Source organism: Carettochelys insculpta, chromosome 11 (genome assembly GCF_033958435.1).
Source record: "Carettochelys insculpta isolate YL-2023 chromosome 11, ASM3395843v1, whole genome shotgun sequence".
Taxonomy (NCBI): domain Eukaryota; kingdom Metazoa; phylum Chordata; order Testudines; family Carettochelyidae; genus Carettochelys; species Carettochelys insculpta.
Genome location: NC_134147.1, coordinates 47788928 through 47809415, shown reverse-complemented (window position 1 = coordinate 47809415; position 20488 = coordinate 47788928).

Below are 20488 nucleotides of genomic sequence, written 5' to 3'. Positions count from 1 at the left end.
GGGATAGTATAACACAACTGACGTAGTATCAAAAATATTAATTCATCACCAGGGAGATTTCTACTTCAGACCAGGAATGAGAACTCATGTAGGAGGAAGGCCTAGGAGTTTTGAAGGTATTTAGGTGTTGATGTGCTCAAAGGATATCTTTCTGTTTTAGGAAGTTACCAATTTGGTAGGTAAAGGCAATAGGGTTTATGTAATACTCGATGTATTCAGCATAATGGATGGCTCGCATAGGAGAGGCAGACCTCACAGAGAATGGGTAGATGATATAGTAGATTGGTGTGCAGCTAGTCTACAGAAACTAAGCCACTCTGCACTGGACAGGGAAGGAAATAGTGAGAGAGGCATCAGACACCAACGGGCGCTGAGCCCATGGTTATTGATGATGATGGTGACGAATGCCCTTTGGACTTGGTATGGCATTTTAATTAACATGGCACACATTAAACGGCTGAAAAGCTGGCTAGCTGATGGGTTTCAAAATGTATGTGGTCAATGGGGAGCTCTTTCCGGGGAAGCCCTCCAGGGACCAGTTCTTGGCCCTAAGCTATATGGCATTTTTTGGAGTGAGACGGAAGACAACATAAAATCATCACTGATAAAGTTTGTAGATGATACAAATATGAGGAGAGTGGTAAATAATGAAGAGGACTGATCACTGATTCAGAACAATGCAGATTGCTCAATACACTGGTTTCAGGCAAACTATGTGTGATTTCATATATAATCTGTATACCTGCCGTGGGACGGACTTCCAGGATGAGGGGTTCTAGCATGAGAGTCAGTGGCTTTGAGAAAGATTTTTTGGTTGTGGTGGGTAAGCAGCTGACCACAAACTCACAAAGTGATTCTGTGGCCTTAGAGCTGCTGTGGGCCTGGGATACAATAACATATGAATCCTGAGCAGAAATTGGTTATTTTAGCCTTCTCTATGGCACCACTGTGACCACTGCTGGAATCCTGCGTCCAATTCTGGCGTCCACAATTCATGACAAATGTTGATAAATTGGAGAGGGGAGAAAAAGGCCATGAGACTGATTAACTAACTAGACATCAAGCCTACATGAGGTCAGACTCCAGGGATCCCTTCAGGTCTTGGAATCCAGGACAGTGGAGGGACCAGCGCCCTGATCTCCCCACACAGTGGTGACTCCCCTTCCATTTGCACATTTGTGTTGTCCCTGTGACAGCTGTAGCCATTGCTCACGTGGGAATGCAATGCTGGGAAAGCATTTCACGTAGCGTTAGCATTTTGAATGTGATCTGGCTGCTGGAAGCAAGGTGGTGGAACCACATGATCCTCCTGCTCCATGTTACAGGGTTTCTCCGCACTGCCTGTGGTCCATGCATTGCTATATTCCAAGCCTGGGAAGCCAGGCGTAGGGCCATGGAGCAGGGGCTGATGAGGGAAGGAAGCTTACCACAAACGCCTTATGGCAGTAAAGTGCTCCTGCACTCTGAGCTTTCAGTGACCCCCTGCTGCCTTTGGGCCTCCTGGGGTGGCAATGACTTATCCATGCAAAGTTAAGTTCACTGACTCTGTTGGAGTGCTAACCCTCAATCCTGCTGTGCCGAGAGGTGACAGAAGCCCCTCGGGGACTGTGTTCTGAGCCTTTCAGAGCCACTGAACCTACTGGAGAGCTTCCCCGGATCTGCCTTATTGCCCTTGCAGAATGGAACCTCTTGGACTTGGGAAGCCTCAGAGGAGGATTTGTCCAAATTCAGTGACTTTTCTCCCACCCGTTGTCTGTCTTACTTCCTGCCCTGGAGAGCATCTTTCCTTCTGCATCTGCGTAGCACCTGGTACAATGAGGCCTGCATCTCCATGGTAGTCTCCAGGAGCTAATCTTATAAATAAATGACAAGAAGCTATAAAGCAGCATCTGGGCCCCAGCCTAGCATTCTATGAGCAGGGGGAAGATTTATGGCTGGCGGATCATTCAATACGGTGATGTCTTAAGGTCATTTCTGCTTGTGTTTACCTGTCTGTTCTTAAGCACCGAGATGCAAAGGTGCATCATTATGCACATCAATAAATAGTAATAATATGTTGCTTGCAAAGATTTGTTTGTTTCTCACGTGCTGTCTTCCTTCACTGACAATTGGCAAAATAGGTCTTGTAATTGGTAGAGATTTTTTCATGCAGTCTGTCATTATAGGAACGGCAGCCTGAAAACTACATTTCTGTTTGAAAATGCCGTGCCTAATGTTATTACAAGTAATAGCTAAGGTGACCATAACAGCACGAGAGCACACCATCTCGCATTATCCCTTGACTCCACAGTTCAGGTGGCTGGTGCCTGCTGTAATTGCTCTGTTATTATTAGATTTATACACAGCTAACGAGGGACGCTTATGGAGGATTGCTTTTGTATTGGGCTTTCTGAAGCTATAGAAAGTGACTCTGGTGCCTTTGCAGGAAGCCGCACTAGCTAATGCACAGGGCCCTGGAATAGGAGGCAGCACATGTGTAGGCTATTCTCAGCACTGCCACTGACCTCTTGGATCACCTTGGGCATGTCTCTTCTCTTGATTCTGGTTCCCTTCACCTCGTCTGTTCAGCCTGGAGCTCTTTGAGCTAGAGACTAGCTGGGTACAGTGCTGAACACAACAGGGCTATCTCAGTGTGTACAAAATAATAATTGGAAGTTAATGGCAAACATCCTTTGATTTCAGTATGAAAGTAACTTAAAAAACATTGTCACCTCCATGATGTAAAAATAGGAAGAGGCTTTAAATGCTGCCATCTCTAGGTAAACATTGCCTTTTAATTCCCATACAATAACCGCTGCTTGGTTTAATCACATCCACACTCACTATTCCCATTATAAATGTACTGGATATACACCCAAGGAGCAATCTGTGAGCAGATTCACTTTAATCCCAGAATTTTAGATGAAAGGACTTGATGCAGTCCTAGGGTTGACATATCTGTTCACACCATGCTAAGTCATCGATAGCCCTCTACCCTGAAGTGAAGTTAGTTGGGGAAGAAATATTAGCAAATGAGATATTTGTGAATTGTAAACGTGTTGGTGGAAGACTAATTGGTAGGGAAGTTCTCAGAACCATACCAGTGAACCAGAGAGAATTGACTGCCATCTCCCAGCTCCCTTGGGAGGTGCTGCACATGGGCTGAGCTCACTAGCTGGGGCTTCTCGCTTGGCATCAGTAGGGATCCAATACCAGCTTTCAAAGTAATGGGAGCAGCAGAAGTAGTTCTCAAAGCTTATGTCTGAGTGTGTGTGTTGTTGCTAGGAGGTATCTACTTCCAGCAACTTAGCGTTGCTCCTGGAGAAGGTAAGAATCCCCAAATTAAGGTAATTTAAAAACACTTTTACCTTCCAGCATTAATTGCAAACATAAGTGGATTATCCTGGAATTTAAGGTATGTTGGTTACTGTTTAAAATGTGGCTGTTTAATAGAATGTTGGGGTGTTGCATAGGGGACTGAGAAGGCACAGCTAAGGCATAACCATTGCTCTTCTGCCCCCCCCCCCCGTGTGCAAACTGTGCTAATTACAGCTAGCCCCGGTTCTTTCCTTCCTCTGAGTTCCCTGCTCAGGCCACCAAAAGGCCAGAGACTGTCAAAAGCGCAAGTACAGCAGTCCTTGATAGTTGGCATTCACCAGTTACTGGTCTGCAGTATTGGAAATATGCTGATTTCCTGGCATTGCAGCTGGGCTGGTAAATACCATAGCCTGCAGGTTTATGGTGGCTCTTTAATGGTTACAGGTGTAGGACCACCATGACCATATTTAGTCGTCCACAAATCATAGGTGCTAGATCGAAAACCTAGAAAAAAATATGTAATGTAATGAGTCTAAATGAAAAGTAAGTGGTACTCTGTTACCAGGGTGCCAAGAGCAACTGATGTATCTATAATAGGTAAAGCTACTGTTAATATATGAGTGACCTGGACCATGAAAATCCTGGAACCAAATGAATGACTTCAATAAGGAATGAGTTGGGATGAAGACTGAGGGTAACTGAGTAAAATCTAGGTAGAACCATAGAGCTTGTCCAATGGTGGATGAAATAGCAGAAAGTTGAAGTTGGATGAACTATTTAAGGACCAGATTGATGGTGAACTCCTTATTTCTGTACACAGGGGAGTGGTTACTCAGAGGTGTAACCCTCTTGTTTGCAATGGTACCATGCAGGTGAGTAAGTTATCACCCGGGGGACCATAGCTCTGTCCTAACCTCTGCAGAAATCGGTATTCCCCCGAAGAGTGCCATTTGGTCTTCCATGTTAGCCAAGTCACTCTGGAAGGGCTCCTGTGCCTTTGGGCCAAGTCCTGTGCACAGTGCATTGTGTAACTGCTCTTCTCAGAGCCCCTCTGGTGCCCTTTTTATCGAATAGGTAACTTGCACTCACCCCAGCCCGGGCGTAACATGAGTCCCCTCCTCTTGGTCTGATTCAGCTCTGCTGGCTGGTACCTTGCATGTAGGAACTAGAAGCCAGTGCCCTCCCCAGTGCCTGGATTCGAGATGCAGAAAGGCTGGGCTGAAGTGGAAGAGATATTACTCCCAGTAAATAATTAGCTCTAGTGCAGTAGGATGCACTGTGGTAGGGCAAGGCAAGTACATCCTGTCAGCACAGCATCTTTATGAAGCCAGTTGCTGGCTGCACATCAGCGAGTGTAGCACAAAATCCCACCGATTTCTCTGCTCAGATAGGACAGGAATGCTCGGGAAAGGCACACCAGAGCTGCAAACCTCAACAGAGCGGAATGTCTCCAAGAACAGATCCTATCAGTGCCAATAATCTTGCCCAGCAATAATGCAGTGGATTATACAGCAACTGGCGACTGAGGGGACACTGACCTTAATCTCCCTTTACTTTGGTTTTCTCTCCTATCAGTTAATAAAGGTGAAAGCAAAACATGTGCCACAAGTTATTAGACCCCCTTGGTGCCCTTTGTAGATGGCTGATACAGCAATCAGAGGCAATCCTGAAATAATTAACAGAGAAAAATAAAGGAGTACATAGAGCTTGCTTAGAAGCCTGGAGGAAGGAGACTTCCAGAATACCCCATTTAAACGTAAGTAGATCTCATTAAGATTCCACTTGGCTGTTCAAGAATCTTGAGCTGTCACTCAGAGTTTAGAATCACTGCTAACAGGGGGAAGAGACTGTTTTAGGCAACTTTCAGGCACCCTAGATACACCCAGCAGGCTTCCTCCACTGCTTAAACTTGCACAGCACTGTCCTGCTCTGTGACCAGCACATTGCTGAAAATACAGAAGAGTTGGCACATAAAATCCGTGTCTACTTTATCCACCCCATCAAGATGTGGAACATTCTTGGGTGAGCTGCAGAGGTCAACAAATCACCAAAACAGCTGCTAAAGAAGGAAGTTCAGCATGAGTTCAACTCATTAGGATTCTCCTTACTGCGTGCTGTCGAGCCGCTCTCTGACCAGGGGACAGAACATGATCTTGGGAAGCAGAACAGTGTGCGTGGACTTGGAGGGAAGTAGAAAATGGACAAGGTTGAGGCGAATGACCTTCAGCATTAAAACCTGATTGTTCCTGTCATTTGAGATGGCTCTGAAGGAGGAAAAGGTCAACACTGAAGCTTTAAGTTGGATGAGGGAAAATCTGATTTTTCTGAACAGCTCTCTGGAGCAAATCCAAGCCAGGCTGCAAACAAGTATTTACCATTGTGTATTCTGCTGCTACTGCTGCGGGTATGTCTCCCCAGGTGGTATCACACCACCCCAGGAAAGCAACAGGCAGTGCACGTGTTTTATAAGTGGTTTGGAAGACCTTTTCTGCTAAGGACAGTATTGCCTATTGCCTATAAACAGGTCTGTTGGCCAGCGGAAGGCAAGAGGGAGTGATTGCACTGGGGCCCGGAGATTCAAAGGGGCCCAGAGCTCCTGGCTGCAGCATCATTGCAGCAGTAGCCGTGACACCCAGAGCCCCTGGGCCCATTTGAATTGCTGCCAGAGCACCTCTTCACATAGCTCTGAGGGTGCAGGGGGAGGGGCATGCCGAGGTCTGGGCAGTGACTGGGTTGACTGCACTCAGCCCAGGCCCTTCTGCCTTCAGTCCTACCACTTCCAGGGGCACAGAGCCAGCCCTCTCCCACCATGTCTCAGGCCCATGGTGGCTGTTGGCCCCACTGCCTGTAAGCAGCAGGAGACCCCTATAAACACATAAGAGGGGAAATGTACGAATCTTTCCCAGAGCAAATGGCATAATCAGTATAGGTCCCATCCTGCATTTCTTACATGGGGAAAACTTCCCAGTGACTGCAATGGATGTTTTGCCCAAGATCTGCAGAGTGGGACGCATCAGCCGTCTCTCTATTTATTACATAGTTCTGATACTGAAAGCAGTAGAGGGCAACAGAAATTTAGGAACTTCCTAAAAAGTGAGGTGTCAGAATTTGCAGATGCTACAAATAGTTAAGTCCAAAGCAGATGGTGAAGAACTTCAAATGGACCTCACAACTAGGTGACTTGCTAACAAAATGCAATGTTGATAAATACTAAGTAATGCAAATTGAAAAACATAATCCCAACTCTACGTATAAAAGGATGGGGCCTAAATTAGCTGTTACCACTCAAAAGTGAGATGTTGGAGTCATTGTGGATAGTTCTCTGAAAACATCCACTCAGTGAGCAGCAGCAGTCAAAAAAAGAAACATGTTTGGAATCATTAAGGAATAGATAGAGCAAAAGAGAAAATATCTCATTCTCTCTATATAAATCCATAGTCTGCTTACGTCTCAAATACTTCATGCAGATGTGGTCACCTCATCTCAAAAAACAAAAACAAAAAAAACCCAAACCTTGCCATTGGATAAAGTTTAGAAAAATGGCAACAAAAGTGATTAGGCATATGGAATGGCTGCCATATTTATTAAGACTTGGTCTTTTCAGCTTGGGAAAGTGATGGCTAAGGTGGGGGTATGAAAGAGGTCTCTAAAATCGTGATTGGTGTGGAGAAATAGAATAAAGAAGAGTAATTTTCCTTCCCATAACATGAGAACTAGAGGGTCACCAAGTGAAACTGATGGCAGGTTTAAAACAAATTAAAGGAAATACTTCACACAATTCATGGTCAACCTGTGGAACTCCTTCCCAGAGGATGTTGTGAAGGCCAAGACTATAAATGGGTAATAAAAACCTAGATAAATTCATGGGGCATTCCTCAATGGCTACTAGCCAGAATGGGCAGGGATAGTGTCCCTAGCCTCTGATCAGTGCAGGGAATGCGTGACGGGTGGGATCACTTGATGGTTACCTGTTCTGCTCATTCCCTCTAGGGCACTGGCCATTATCAGAAAACAAGTTTCTGGGCTAGATGGACCTTTGGTCTGACCCGGTGTGACTGTTCTTATGTCCTTTTGCTAACTTATGTTACTCTTCATTAAAAAAGCAAAAGGTGGCAATGAGAGTGAAGAAAATTTACATTTACAATAGCATGAAATATTCTCTGCTCTGTTTGTGCAACACATGCATGTTCAGAAGACTAAAGGCAGCATAATTATCTCACTTCCTTATAAACTGAGTCTGTAATAGCCACTATTTAAGATGTGTGGGCAGTAGACAATTGTTCTTAACCAGCAAATTTGGATGCTCAAAGTGTAACTGACTTGCAAAATGTTTCAAAATGTTATCCTACGTACTTCGTAACATTAATAGTGAACAGGTTTGGCTTTAACCTCATCAGACTAGGGGAGATATGACAAAACACAGTAATGCCTATTGACAGATTGTGCTAAGAAATTAGCCTCTACATAGCTTGTTCCCTGCCTTACAGGGTGTCTTTGTCAATGGCATGTTAAGCAGCGAAGATCTGACTGGTCTTTACCTTTCCCCTCTCTTCATGGAGGAGGGATTAGAACAAGGAGGCATTCAAAACCGTCTGCAGGTTCAACGTGCCTGATGACCTGTGTTGCTTGTAAGAGATGCAGAAGGGAGACACTTTGGCTCTCCCTGGGAGAGAGGTGGACATGTGAACCCCCTGGTCTGTAGCGCTTACATGACCTTGTGGGTCTCTAGGGTGTTCTGTTTTGTCTTGTACTTAGTGTTTGCCCTACTTACCTGCTTCAAATCTTTTCAGAAGAGCCCCCTTTGCCTTCAGAGGGCCTAACTTGTAATTGTTAACATAATAAGCCAGAAGGTTAATTAAAAGACCTGTGTGGGGGTGTGATGGGAGTTAGAATCCTTCACTGTCACTGGCAAATGAGCAGTCAATTACGATCTAAGCTCTCGCAGGCACACTAGCCCTAGAGGAAGCTACGCTGGGAGAGGTATGTTCTTGGGTGTGTTGCTGAGGGACTCTGAGATGGGGCATTAAGTACACTGCCACTACTTGGGAATCTAAGTAGCTCACCCTATCTTTTTGTGCTGAGTTGCTTCCTAATGTTACAGGGAACAACAAGAAACATAGTGCAGGGAGCCTGGCGTGATGTGGGTTGTGTTTGTTTTTTATATTGGCTTAAGGCTTATCTACATGGGGGGAGGGGTCATTGTGCATTAATTGATCTGTATAGACCCTGCTGATGTGCTCTTAAGATTCCCTTGTGTACTTCTATGTAGCACTTCACTTTTAGCAAGCACACCGCCATAGAATGGGTTGCCTCCTGTGTCAACAAGCCATCATCCTCATGATTCCTTGTGCCTTGTCCTTGAAATCTGGGTCCAAATCATGTCCATCTTCCCTGGACCCCTGCAAAACGTTGTAAGCCTGGAAACACTCTCACTGTAGGCTGTAGGTGTGTACAATTTGCTTCTGCTTGAAGTCTGTCTCCCACTACTTTTTGCATCTGCAGCACAAGGGTATTGCATGTTAGTGTTGCTATGTAAGAACAGAGGGAATGGGAAACATGGCCTCTCAAAACAAGCCTCATGATTGTCACGACCTATCAAGCCACAGCTTGTGGGCCAGAAGGAGCCACTGAAGGATGACAGTCTTAGACGACTGAAAGCTTTTAGTGTTATCGATACTTCTGACCCTCCAGAGCCCAGTCCTGCAATGGGTTATGCAGGTGTAAAGAGCAGTGAACATGAACTTTGCTGTAGGGCTTGGGTCTAAATCAGTTATACCACTCTCTAGGTGCCCATGTTCCTAGCATACCCCATCTCCAAGGTCTCCTACCTAATACCTCCACCAGAACTCGCTTCTAGTGACTGATCTAATGGTCTCCCACTCACACAGGCTGTGTCTACACTTGAAGAGTTGTTGTGCTGCCAGTTTCATAGGTGAAAGTGAACTAGTGAAAGAAAAGCATTGAAACAGTGTCCTGAACCACTGAGACCCTTTCCACTAAAAGCTGAGCATTGTAATGCTAACACCTCCACCTTGAGAAGTGATTCCCACTGTGTGATAGACCTCTTTCTCATGAAACTAGTGTGTTAAACCAAAGCTTGGCAGGCCAGAAGGGGACGTACATGCCTGACATATATTTACATATCAAATTCTGAGTAGCCCAATGTGCTGTTTGTAATGCCAGGCCTTTTGCTTACTCTCTTTTTCATTATTTTTCTCCTTTATTGATCTTCATCTCCCTTCCTTTTCATCCTTGATTTCAATTTTCAAAGGGAGGTTTTAATTATGTTTGTATTGATTCTGAATCTGCATGATATTTATTGGGTTACTCTACCCCCTGCACACCATAGGCCTGTATTGGTGTGCTTCATAATGATCTCTCAAATCAGTAATTTACAGCAATTGCCAATAAGCTACCATAAGGTCTTCACTTGGTAAATTGGAACCTACGAGGAGAGAGGGTCTTTGTAGTGAGGGCTAGATGAAAGACAAAATCCACACCTATCCCCAGGAGTGGTGGGGACATTTAAATTAATGAAATGAAGAAGTAGGTATTGCAGTCTCCCCAGATGCTTATCTTGTCTACCTCAGTCTGTTCATGTATGTCTTGTCCTCTAGGTTGGATTCAGGTACTGGCGTGTATGCTCTTATCATGGGCCCCAACTCTGGGAGTCCTGTCACTATACCAGAATGTATTCAATGCAGGGGTGAGTGTCTGAGTTGGAAAAGAGCCTTAAACAATAGCTCTGAGAAGTGTGAACTCATCTGTTCATCTCACTGCAGCATTAATTCCAGGACCTGGCACTCTGCGGGGGTCCTGCCAATCCCTCCACAGGCTCAGAGCATGGCTCTAGAGAAGTCCATCATGCCCATCATAGCCATTTAAACTAATGAACCTCAACTGATGTGGTAAGAATTTGAGCAGGGGGGAAAAGGGCTACTGGTGCCTCCCCTGCCCAGGGAGAAAAATAACTCCAAGGGGGAGAGCGGGGGCCCGATGCTACAACCCTACATCTCTGGAATACAAGTTGGCATATAGTATCAGAGGGGTAGCCAAGTTAGTTTGTATCTTCAAAAACAACGAGAAGTCCTGCGGCACCTTACAGACTAACAGACATTTTGGAGCATAAGCTTTCGTGGACAAAGACCCGCTTTGTCAGATGCAACAACCGGTCTTTGCCCACGAAAGCTTATGCTCCAAATATCTGTTAGTCTGTAAGGTGCCACAGAACTTCTTGTTGTTTTTGAAGTTGGCGTATGGAATTCCAAGTACTGAGGACCAGAAGGTCAGTGTCATGGTGTGCTTGGAACCACAGGGCCCTCCAGAGTACCTGTGAGTCGCACATAATGCATTGAAGTCTCATGGTCTCTGGCTTCTGCACCACCCTTCACTGGTACCAGAGTGACTTGCCCAACAACAGCGATCTTCCATGTGATCCAGAGACACGTCACATCCTTTCTAGACTAAGAATGACTTGCTCAGACTTTCTTGATGACATCTATGCCTGGAACTCACTGCCTGTGAGATAAGGTGGAAGCCAGTGGTACTGAGGAAGATTAAATCAGCGGAGAGTGAAACCTGAGTGGAATTTTTGGAGGATAATTAATGACTCTGATGTTCCCGTGGAAAGTAGAGCATTTTACTTTCTTTTATTATCTGTGTGTTACTGGGGGAGGGCTGGGCAATTCTCTCCTGATCCTGCTCTAATTAAAAGGTCTCTCTGGGAAAGAGCTGGAATGTTGTGAAGGAGCAATAAATTAAACTGTGTGCGTTCTTTGCACTGAGCTCAAGGTTTAACAGTAAATAAGCACCTCTCTCGCACACAGAAATTGGAAATCTTAAAGCACCTGCTGCTGCCGCCGTGAATACACTCTTGCGTTTTTCTATTACAGCCATCCATTGCAGAGGCTTGCAACAGCCACTTTCCTTCACCAGAGGGAGAAGCTCAGTGCAAGGTTTTTTGCACGTTTAAAGCTGTTGATTTTATGGAAGATGACAAAGCACAATTGGATGACCTCATTTTCACTGAGGATATTGACCTGCTTACTTCAACAGCTGGCTGAATGGAAAAAAAGACCCATCCTTCAGTGTACAGACCAAAACAAACTGGCTGGGTTATCAATCAGGGGAGGCAAAATATGTAGTTGTCACTGTCTCCCAAGTTACCATTCATGGAGGTAGAGAAACTCTTGAAAAAATAAGTCACTTTATTTAGGGAGTGAGACACATAGTTGCTGGTGAAACCACTATAGATGTCAAGCTGCAACTATATAAAGAAGCTAATGTCTTTCATAAACTTGAAAAAGTTTGGAAAAAAATAGCATAAAATAGCATAACCAGCACTGAGACAAATTAAGACTGACATCATGTGTGTCACCCTTCATGAGCTAGAGTCATGGAAAGCTACCACAGACATTGAGAAGATCAAACATTCCAAAGTAAGGGCCTGCAGAAGCTTTTGAGAGTCTATTGGAAAAAATCTCATACGGGCCGCATCTACACGTGCACGCTACTTCAAAGTAGCGGCGCCAACTTCGAAATAGCGCCTGTCACGGCTACACATGTTGGGCACTATTTCGAAGTTGAAGTCGATGTTAAGCGGCGAAGTAGGGCACGTGTAGACGATCCGCATCCCACAACATCGAAATAGCGGGGTCCGCCATGGCGGCCATCAGCTGAGGGGTTGAGAGACGCTCTCTCTCTAGCCCCTGCGGGGCTCTATGGTCACCGTGTGCAGCAGCCCTTAGCCCAGGGCTTCTGGCTGCTGCTGTGGCGGCTGGGGGTCCATGCTGCATACACAGGGTCTGCAACCAGTTGTCGGCTCTGTGGATCTTGTGTTGTTTAGTGCAACTGTGTCTGGGAGAGGCCCTTTAAGGGAGTGGCTTGCTGTTGAGTCCTCCCTGTGACCCTGTCTGCAGCTGTGCCTGGCACCCTTATTTTGATGTGTGCTACTTTGGCGTGTAGACGTTCCCTCCCAGCACCTATTTCGATGTGGTGCTGCCCAACGTCGAAGTTGAACGTCGACGTTCCCAGCCCTGGAGGACGTGTAGACGTTATTCATCGAAATAGCTTATTTCGATGTCGCTACATCGAAATAAGCTATTTCAATGTAGTATGCACGTGTAGACGTAACCACAGTGTCAGAAATTTTAAACAGAGCAAAACAATACAAAGCATCGAACATGGTCAGGACAGCCTTTAAGGATGTTTCCAACATGATTTCCAAACTAAGAGGTAATGGTGTCCCCCTGGACAGAAAAAAGGAGGGCAACTAGAGAAATGTTACCTGGAACGGTAGAGAAAGCCACCTAAATCTGTCAACCTGGCTCTCAGGAGATTGAACAGACCAGCACAGGACCAAAACACGTGGGGGAAACTACTGACCACCTAAGCACCTGAGGGCACAGAAGCATTAAAACAAAAAGAAAAGAAAAAAAAAAGAAATCGTTTCAGCACTGGTTCAGAATGCTGCATGCAGTATTTCTCTCTGCCCAGATGTTAATCAGCTGGATCACTAGATGAGGTCAAATCCTGCCATGTGGGCAAGATCAAGGTAGGTCTCGGCTACTGTCAAAGCAATGAGGGAAGGAATCTCCCACTGCAGTCCAGTGAGCAGCAGCAGAGCCACTTAAGGCAATTACTGAAGCCCAAAGGCTGCCTTGGCTTTTGTGTCCCAGTACACGAGGTGGGTTAGTTGACGTCTTTGCATAATCACAGATCTTCAGGCCTTGCATCACAACTTCTTCACCCCCAAGGCCCCTGCATCAGAACCAAATCTGTCCAAGCAATGAATATTAAGGGAAAAACACCACAAAGGGAATGGAGATGCACAGGTAAGAGGTGGGGCAGGGCTGGGGGATGTGCTAATCTTCCTGTCTTCACTGCCTTCAGAAGAGTGAGGGGCGAAGTTGTCACGCTGTCCCTGGGGCTGTGATATGTTTGCCCTGGCAGCTACTCAGCCTTCTGTTTGAGCTGTGCACTGCAAGGCAAGGTTTGTTCCATAAGTCTCAATTGATTTCTTTTCCCCTTTAAGTGGAACTCATGCATACTGTAAATACTTAGAGCAGAAAGCACATGCCTGATTGAATTTTCATAGGTAAGTGTTTCAAATCCAGGTTTCCCCAAAGCTCCAGACATGCATTATTTACAACTCTGAATAATAATGTATCAAAGGTGTATGATATTAAAATTGTTTCATAAAATATTGGAATTATTACTTTTGGGGAGCTTGACTTAAGGTGCACAATTTATATAAAACAATGTGAATTATTTTCTGTTACAAACCCATTCAGTATGGGCTCTGTGTATTACAGTTATTAATCTTTCTATTTAAATGCAAATTTCCTTTGCAACCCAGAGCTAAAGATACTTTTTTATGTGACTAATAAAACACAACTTTGATCTTCTGATTTCTCCGTCAGGGAAATGCCTTTTTGAGTTGTGTGCAGTATGTCTCTGCCGGAATGAACTCTTCTTTTCTTGCACAGATGCATTCTTTACAAATACGTTTATAAAAACCATGGTGTGTCAAAACCTGAAAGGTACATTTTGGTGATATTCAGACAATCCTTAGGCATGGAAAGGCATTTGGTATTTATTATGGAGAAAAATCTAATTGTAAAAGGTAATCTCTGCTTCCTTGAGGCGTGTTCCTGTGGGTTCTCCACTTTAGAGGTCTCGGTGCCTGCACTTGTAGTTGGAAATTTGTAGTAGCTGTGCCCCAGCTGGCTGCACATGCGTGGCAAAAACCTCGGACCCCTTGGAGCACAGGTACCTATCATGCACGGTCAAACCACCTCCAGTCGCTTCTCTAGTGCCGTTGGCTTGAGCTGGACCATCAGCAGAGCCTTTCTCAAGTTGCAGACAGCTCCCTTTTTCTCGTTGCAAACTCTTTCCTTTCATTTATTTTCAGTCCTACCTTTACCCTTAATTTTTGTTTTTAATAGTTTGTTTCTTTCACGGACCCTGACTCTGGCAGCCCCCCACTTTTGAATAACAACTGCCAGGTATAGCATTCATCTCTTTCCCTCAGGTATGCCTAGTTTTCCTGGTTTCAAACACTGTCTAACCTATAGAGCAGGGGTCAGCAACCTTTCCGAGGTAGAATGCCGAAATGTGACCTTTTGACCTCTATGTACGATCCAGATGTCGGTGAAGCTTTTCAAAGTCACTAATAGTCCTACCTACAACAGCTTCATTAATAAATAAATAGAGATGTAGACCTTTACTGCTCAAGTGGTGGTTGGTAGCGTTAGCAGGTCTTTAGTTAATCCACAGGCAGCTAGGCTTTGAGCAAACCCCCAGCTGCATGTAGGGAGGAAGGGTGGGGCTTGGACTGACTTGTGTGCTTGCTCTGGGCACCCGTGCTGGGGGTTGCTGGCCCTCACTATAGCCTTTCCATTCCTGCGTTGGATGGCCACACTCAGTCTGTCTGTCCACTGCCTCAGAGAGACTTTTATTGACCAGAAGTGTCTGCATTGTAAAAAGTTAATTGCTCACACACAAAAGGGCACGAGGCTGCAGCTTTGGCTCCATTCTCCCTTTCTATCCCTCTTTCCTTTTGTTTTAACGTTTAAAGATACGCTCCTATTTTAAGTATTTTTAAAAATTGCCGTATTCCAAAAGACCCATGGTCCACGTTCTCCGAACCGGGACTACAATGGCATCATGGTCCTGGGCCATATTCTGGTGGAGCACTGGCGCCGGGACTCTGGCTATGCCCTCCACCCTCCACTTCACCGGTGCTTCACCCAAGGCCCTGCCTGCCACTTGCTCTTCTCTGTCCCTCCCTCCGTTCCTCACCCCTACTTGCTCCTCTCCTCCCCTCTCACAGTGCCGCCTGGGGAACAGGTCAAAGGGGTGCAGGACCTCCGGGTGAAGCATGGGTGGGCGTGCCGTGGAGTGTGGGAGGAATGGGGTGTGGGGCCAGGTCTGAGTGCCGGGACCCATAAAAGATTAATCTGGCCCTGCGTTTCCTCCAATGTCCAATTGGTGAGAGTTGCCAATGCCAAATACTTCTGGGGGCTTCCGTATCCATGTCCCATTACGGCACTCTGCTAAGCGCAAAATAGTTTGAACTCTCGCTGCTAACCCATCAGTGAAGCATGAACTAGGCATTGGTTCGCCTTCAGGCTAATTCCTGCTAACTCTCGCTCAGGCAGGTAGTGCTTCTCCAGAAGCAGCCCCAAAGATGACGCCTGGGTGTCATGAGGCCACGTTAGCAAAGGGGAAGGGAAGCCACACTGGCAGTTACTCTCTGTTCTGTGAGTTCGGAAATAGCAGAGAATGTTGTTATAACCCAGACGTTCAGTGGAATCTCATATCTTGGTGACACAAAAGGCTTGTGTTCCTGTAGCACTGAAAGATGCTTCACTCTTTTACGCTTTTTGGTACTGTTTTTCTCTGTTTCCTGGACATTCCACATCCCCTGTTCTCCCACCTCTTATTTTTAGCATTACTAGCCTGTAGGAAGAAGCTTACTAGGTCAGCCAATGAAATTGCAGATAATTGAAAAGGTTAAAGCAGTGAGCAGTGTTATAATTAACTGAATCTATTAGCCATTTTCCCATTCTGACACTTTGCAAGAGTGAAGGTGTAATGAGAACAACAAGAGGCTCAGAAGTAATCCATTTTCATGATGGAGCTTGAAATGATGCACAGTACCTAAACCTGTCTGTAGCAAACCTCAGTGTTGTATGGTTGGGCTCTACCAGACTTTAGAAACCAATTAATTACATATGCATTCTTCATAACTTCTGGAACTGCACCAATCTCATGTGTAAGAAAGACGTTGTTCACTGAATGCTCCAGCTATGGCTCAGAAGCACAACAGTCAGTAGGGGCTGATCTGTGCAACCAAACATTTATTGACAGAGCATACAAAGAGGTATGTAACCAAGTGGCACCACGGAAAAGAGGATCACGTCCTACGTGTGCGGTTGCAGGGCAATCATCAGTTTTGAAATGCTTCCAAGCAATTCTCTGCGATCCACACGCAACAGTGGGAGCAGTTTGCCATATTATGATAGAAGACTACTAGTAGTTGTTATTACTTACTCTTTGTATGACCATAGTACTTCAGAGACCAAGCCATCGGTCTGGACCCATTTGTGCCCAGAGCTGAACTAATACAGCACTAACTGACAATCTCGGGCAAAAGGCGCTTGTCGACTAATTATGAGACAGGAGGCAATAGGGAGATACAGGTAGACAGATTTTAGGGTACCAAGAAACGATGAGACAACCTTGGTCAGCGTGACAGGCAGTAAGTAGTCTCTGCATGCCAGCAGCCTAGTGGTGGTAACTGCTTTTGTGGATCTCATGGAAAAGGAGAGTTTTTAAGGAGGCTTTTAACAATTTGTTGCAAATCTGCCCAGGAGGTTGCGAGGAATTACCATAACTATGTTCATGTACTTATTTGCACTTGGACATTCCACAGCTGTTTATTAATTTATAATACAGAAGTAGCCACTTTCAACCCAATGCTTCCAGGTGCAACAAAATCCTGATGTTCTTGGCCACGTGCCTTAATTTACAGTGGGAAGTCACAGCGTGGCGAAATTCACCCAGGCATGGTGGACCATGGCAGGGTATGTGCACCTACGGTGAAGTGGAATTACCATGGCCACATGCTGGCCCAAGTTTCACCATGATGCTGAATTCTGATAATGGTGGCTTTCCCCAGGGCTTCGTGCATTTCCAGTGCAGAGGCAGGGGGCTTGGTCCACACTCTGCCATGTGGGGTAAGTGCTGCAGCCATTGTGCTGCTCTCTGTCCCCACCTAGTGAATGGACCACACAGAGGTTGAGTCTGCAGCTGTTTTTTCACTAGCAGCATTGGGCCTTGTAACCCTGGCAGGGGGAGCTCATGCTTACTTTCTAAGACTGCTGGTTCATTCCTGCTAAGGGCATTACGTTAGAAGCAGCATCCCCAGGGGATGAATCTGAGTCTCTGTTCTCATGGGAACACACACCGCAGACTCCAGGATCCTCAGGTCTGAAGCCTGCAATACTGGAACATCAATACAAGGCCTAGCCATTTCGATTCAGTGAGATACATGTTAGTGTAACACCATGTAAAGGTAGTAGGAAATTCAGAGTGGGAACCAAAGTTACCGACAGTGTTGTGGGGAGGGATTATAAAGTAGTGATTCCTATCAGTAGAGACGTATTGCTCCAGCACATGGAACTGGGTGGGCAAGCAGGCACCTCCCATCTGTTTGGTTCTGAGAAACTAGTAACGTTTTGATGTGTTTTACTGTCACTTTAAGTCTCTAGTATCTTTTCTGATGTTATAACTGCAAATTGGCAACCAGCTATTACATGGAGTCTGAATAAACCAGAAGTAAGAGAAGGCCAGAACAAGTGGGGAAAATGGACCATCTACATACTCCAGGAAAGTCAGTGATTGAAGGAAATGCAGAAAACCACAGAGCCTGGAAGCAATGTTGTGAGTTGTACAGCATCGTGAGCGGTGCAGACAAAAAGAAGATGAACAGCTGCAAGCGGCATTATTTCATCATGTGGCAGGCGAAGAAGCCAGGGAGGAATTGAATAGTTTTCAATATGATGGTACAGTGGAGAAAAAAATACAGGTCTTAAAATAAGTTGGAGGCACCCTGTGCATCACAAAGAAATCTCATGCATGAGAGGCAAAAAGTTTTCAGCAGAAGTCAGAGAGATGGGGAAAGGTACAAACCAATATGTGACTGATTTAAAACCAAATGTAGAGAATGGGTTGAATTGCTCTGTACGGACCCCATCATGTGTAGTGTTATATCAGACTCGGTGCAAGCCAGGCTGTTGGGGGAGATTAATTTAACCCTTGAATGTGCTGTGGACATACCACACAGATATGTAATAGCCATAAAACAACTAAATGGGTTTGGTGAACTGGAAACACGTGCCTACTCTGCAGCATATGTCCACCTTTAGTAAGTACCATGCAGTCAAGGGCTGGAGGACATCCTGCTACTTCTAAAAACCTGCAGTCCTGAAAAAGCAGACAAAAGCATGGCTGTGCCATAAAGGACTGTCTAAGATACAGCAAATGCCATCCTTTGGTCAAATATGCAAATTTGGAAAGGAGAAGCCCCAGGACAAACAGATGAGCACTTGCAAGTTCCATTCCTCAGCATGCTGAGTACTGGTTATGTTTGTTAATGATCACAAAACCTGAGTTTGAAACAAATGCTGGAAAAAAAGCCAAGGTGTCGTCTGTAAGATTATACAGCACTGGAAGGGCGAACCCAGTATGGTAAAGGAAGAGCCAGCAGGTGACTCGGACATGTTTGAAGAATACAAGGATGTATTTGAAGGCTTAGGGTGTTTGCCTGGTAAGCACACCATGAAGATGAACTCGTACGTACTACCTGTAATTCATGCACTTTGTAAAGTTCTACGTGGCATTATGGGGCAAAGCAGAAGAAGAATTGTACAGTGTGGAACATTTGCAAGTAATAACAGAAGGGTAAGAATCTGCAAGACTGCGTCAGCTCTGTAGTACTGTAGCCAAACCAGTCCAGATGAAATAAGAATATGCATGGATCCAAGATATATGGCTCACGCGATTCAAAGGGAATGTTTTCAGTTGTCCACTGTAGAAGAAATCACCAACCACGTTGCAAAAGCCATAGTTTTCACTGTCTTAGATGCCAACAGTGGATTCTGGCAAATACAGCTGGTGACAAAAGGTCTCTACTCGAAAATGATCAGCATTTAGCAGGTAGACATTTCCTTTTGGCATCTGTTCAGCTCTTGGAGAATACCTAAGAATGATCCAATAGACACTTGAAGAGCTGGACGGTGCTGAATGCTGTATAAATGACATACTGGCATGGGGAATTATCAGACATAAACATGACGAAGCAGCTCCAGAGAGTTCTAGACAGGTGTGGTGAAAGGCAGCTGTGACAGAACAAGAGGAAACATAAATTGGGTCTGACAGAGATAAATATTTGGAACCTCTCTTGGCAAAAAAATTCCAAATCCTGACAACTTAAAAATTACTATGAAAGCTGAAATGACCTCCTGGACCTGTAAGGCTGAATTGGAAAAAAATTCTGAGACTGATGACTTACCCTGGGAAATTTATTGCACACATGTCAACAATCACAACCTTGAGGCAGAAATCTCAGGTTTGCTTGGAGGATTATGTGATGTGATAGTAAGGTGTTTGCAAGGTCTGGCTTACCTGAGGAACTCGTAAGTGACAATGGACAACAATTTGTTTCAAAGACTTTAAAGCATTTGCAGTTGTGGCCGGGCCAGATCAGAGGGAGAGAAAGGCAGCCCAAACAGGCAAAAGAACCTGCTGAGTATAAGCAGAGCAATTACTGGCAGCTGGGTGGGAGCTGGCTCAGCCAAACTGGGGCCAGCTGACTCCGTTACTGGCTTAATAAGAGGCCTTTAAAAACTTTCCACACTTGGAAGGGCAGGGGTAGAGCAGAAGAGGTGGTTGGAGGAGAAACAGAGAGCAAGAAGAGAAAAAGAACAGAAGCCTGAGAGGCAGACAGACCAGCTCCAGCTCAGGAACAACGGGGGTGGGAATCCTAGGAGAAGGGGCAGGGCTCCCTACCACAGAGACACATTGCAAACCTTAGCCCCTGTGGGAAAGGGGTGAGAGACTGAACCTGGCTGTGGTCTTGGCAAGAGGGGCCCTTGTCACACAATGGAACATGGCTTTATCCATTAATCAACAAATTCTGCAACTGATTGGCATGGGTGAGAGCAGTTCCAGCTGTGAAAAGGATTTTAAATATTCTAGTTTGGATAACACAGATGCTTAGTGGAACAGGCTATCAGAATACAACTGTGGGAGGTATAAGATCATCTGAGCACTAGATCGCTGACTTCATCACAAATGTTGCAACCTAAGCTGGTAGAAGACTTGAAAGGTGAGACAAGGAAAGCAAGACCTTTTCTTTGATACAAGTGCAAACCCTTTATCACCATTAGAAAAATGGAAGAACCGTCTCTATTGGTCAAAAAGAAGCATGGAAATCGGCAAAGGTGTTTGACCAACGCACTGATCCTTTTTGAGGTAGAGGAAAGAGGTGTCAGTGATTGGATTCTGTTAGCTCTTCTCTGCAAGGCTGTAAAGCTCTTTATCAAATATTTATTCTCCGTGTAGGTGCTTATGAACTGTGATCTATCACCTCTTCACCTTCTCTTTTAAGGTAGTAGATTGAACT